We start from the raw sequence: 3,120 nt of genomic DNA, 5'->3' as shown, positions 1-3,120 counted from the left end.
ATTGCCGCCGTTGCTGCGGATCCGTTGGCCGAGGACGCCCGGGAGCAGGCGGCAGCTGACCCTAAGGAGAAGTGGCAGCTGCCGCCGCTGCCACGGAAGGAAAATCCCTGGAACAAAAAGGCTACCCAGCACCTGTCCCCAGCCAGGACAGGTCCGCCGCCGCCAGCGCTGGAAACCCTGGAGTCAGAGTTCGGTGCCCTGAAAATTATAAAAGCAGGAAAACTTAAGACAAATTCAACAAGGCTAGTGGTTTCAACGTTATGGAGAATTGGCCAACACCAAGTGAATTAGTGAACACTGGATGTCAGAGCGTCCTCAGCCAAGGAAATAAAAAGCCACAAAATAGAAAAGAAAAAGAAGAGAAGGTTGAAAAGAGAAGTAAAAGAGCAAACAAAACCAGAAAACAAAATTAAATGGTCCTGGTGAAAATGTCAGTGAGGTTGAGGCTCAGTCAAGTAATCAACAAAAGACAGCTAATAAGCACAAGTGGGTACCACTCAGATGTTGTAAGACCAGAGAGTCAAGAAAGACCTGAATCCTGTCAACCTGAAGTAAGTAAATCAACACATAACAATAGAAGAAACGATACATGACTTTAGAGGCGAGATAGAGAAAAAAGAGATGATCAAGATGAAGTTTCCAATGTGAGAAGTGAGGGTGGTAATATCCGAGGTTCCTTTACAGGCCCAGGAAGAGACTGAGGATGGGGAAGAGGAGTAGGCAGAGAAAATCCTCGATTGAACTTTATTTATTTGGTTATCAAGAACATGGTGAAAGGAATGATCAACCATTTCAAACAAAACTTAATACCAGTATGATGTATTACTGTGATGATGGTACAGGTGTATGGGTGTATCCTGTGGAAGAAGCATTGGTTAAAGAGTACATGAAGTGTCAAATTGAAAATTACTTCAATGTAGAAAATTTTGAACGAGACTACTTTCTTTGAGGAAAGATGGATGAACAAGGTTTCTTGCCTATTTCCCTGATTGCTGGTTTTCAACGTGTTCAGGCTCTCACTACAAACCTCATCTCATCTCTTAGAGGCACTGAAGGATGGCATAGAAGTAGAAATTGTGAATGAGAAAAAAGATAGAACCAGAAAAGTGGCCAATTCCAGGCCTTCCTCCTTGCAATGTGCCACAAACAGATTTCTCTCAACTGATTGATTGTCCAGAGTTTGTACCAGGCTGAGCCTTTTGCTCACATTCAGAGTCTGCCCCCAATTCTCCAAGAATTGGAAGCCCATTGAACCCAAAGAAAAATAGTGAAACAAGTATTCTTCAAACAACGTCTAGAGGGTTGTCTGCCAGTTTGCCTGACTTGGACTCAGAACCTTGGATAGAAGTAAAAAAGAGACATCAGCCAGCCCCAGTGAAATTGAGGGAATCAGTCTCTGTGCCTGAAGGATCATTAAATCAGCTATGTTCTTCAGAAGAAACAGAACAAGAAGAACTTGATTTGTTGTTTGATGAAGATATTGAACAAATAGGATGAAAAAACACATTAACTGATTGGTCTGATAATGATTCAGATTATGAAATTGATGACCGAGACTTAAACAAGATTTTGATTGTAACTCAGAAACCATGTTATGTGAAAGAACATCCTGGAGGAAATCAAAGAGGCAACCACATGTCTCAGGCAAAAATTATGTCTGAACTTGCTAAAGTTATCAATGATGGCTTATATTATTAGGAACAGGATCTATGGTTGGAAAACATGAAAACAAACACACAGCCATAAAGGTGAAAATACTAAGAACACCCTTTCTCATATAAAAAGATAAAAACAAGTTACTATGGGGGAAAACAAAAAAGTCTTTCCAACCTGCTGAATCAAAAGAAAGGTTTAACTCAGTGAGATGAATCTACACATTGCAAAGCATTTTCTCAGATAACTTCTTTCTAGTTTTTATCAAAGGATATTGATTTTTCACTATAGGCCTCAATGGGCTCCCAAATATCTCTACTCAGATTCTACAGAAAGAGTGTATCCAACCTGATGAATCCAAACAAAGTTTTAATTCTGTGAGGTGAATTAAAACATTGCAAAGTGTTTTCGCAGACAGCTTCTTTCTAGTTTTTATCGCAGGACATTGGTATTTCACTAAGGGTCTCAGTGGGCTCCCAAATGTCCCTGTGCAAATTCTACAGAAAGAGTTTTCCCAAACTGCTGAATCAAAAGAAAGCTTTAACTCTATGAGATGAATCCACACATTACAAAGCATTTTCACATATAGATTCTTTCTAGTTTTTATTGCAGGATATTTGGTTTTTCACTATAGGCTTCAATGGGCTCTGAAATAACCCAGTGCAGATTCTACAAAAAAAGTGTTTACAACTTTTTGAATAATAATAAAATAATGTTTAATTCTGTTAGATTAACCTACACATCATAAAGCATTTTTACTGAAAGCTCATTTCCAGTTTTCATTGTAGGATATCAGTTTTTCACTATAGGTCTCAGTGGCTACCAAATAACCCTGTGCATGCAGATTCTACAAAAACAAAACAAAACAGACTGTTTACAGCCTTCTAAATTAAATGAAAGGTTTCACTGTCTGAGTTGAATCAGGACATCGCAAAGCATTTTCACAGAGAGCTTTTATCTAGTTTTTATTGCGGGATATTGATGTTTCACTATAGGCCTCAATGGGCTCCCAAATATCCCTGTGCAGATTCTACAAAGAAAGTTTTTCCAACCTGCTGAATCAAAAGAAAGGTTTAACTCTGTGAGATGAATCCACACTTTGCAAAGCGTTTTCACAGATAGCTTCTTTCTAGTTTTTATTGTGGGATATTTGTTTTTTCACTATATGCCTCAATGGGCTCCCAAATAACCTTGTGCAGATTGTACAAAAAAAAAGTGTCCAATTTACTGAAACAAAAGTTTATCTCTGTAAGATGAGTCCACACGTTGCAAAGCTTTTTCACAGATAGCTTCTTTCTTGTTTTTATGGCAGGATAATTGTTTTTAACTAGACGCAACAATGGGATCCCAAATGTCCCTTCGCAGGTTATACAAAAAATGTGTTTCCAACATGTGGAATCAAAAGAAAGATTTAACTCTGTGAGATGAATCCACACTTGGCAAAGGGTTTTCACAGATAGGTTCTTT

At 38.6% G+C, this 3,120-nt stretch overlaps 1 pseudogene; it reads left to right on the top strand.

Moving 5' to 3' along the window:
- Positions 1-242: 242 nt before the first annotated feature.
- Positions 243-1,781, top strand: LOC102142870 (la-related protein 1B pseudogene; annotated as a pseudogene).
- Positions 1,782-3,120: the final 1,339 nt, after the last annotated feature.

Source organism: Macaca fascicularis, chromosome 5 (assembly GCF_037993035.2).
Source record: "Macaca fascicularis isolate 582-1 chromosome 5, T2T-MFA8v1.1".
Lineage (NCBI taxonomy): Eukaryota > Metazoa > Chordata > Mammalia > Primates > Cercopithecidae > Macaca > Macaca fascicularis.
Note: the sequence above shows the minus strand (reverse complement) of the source record. Positions and strands in the feature narration are given on the sequence as shown.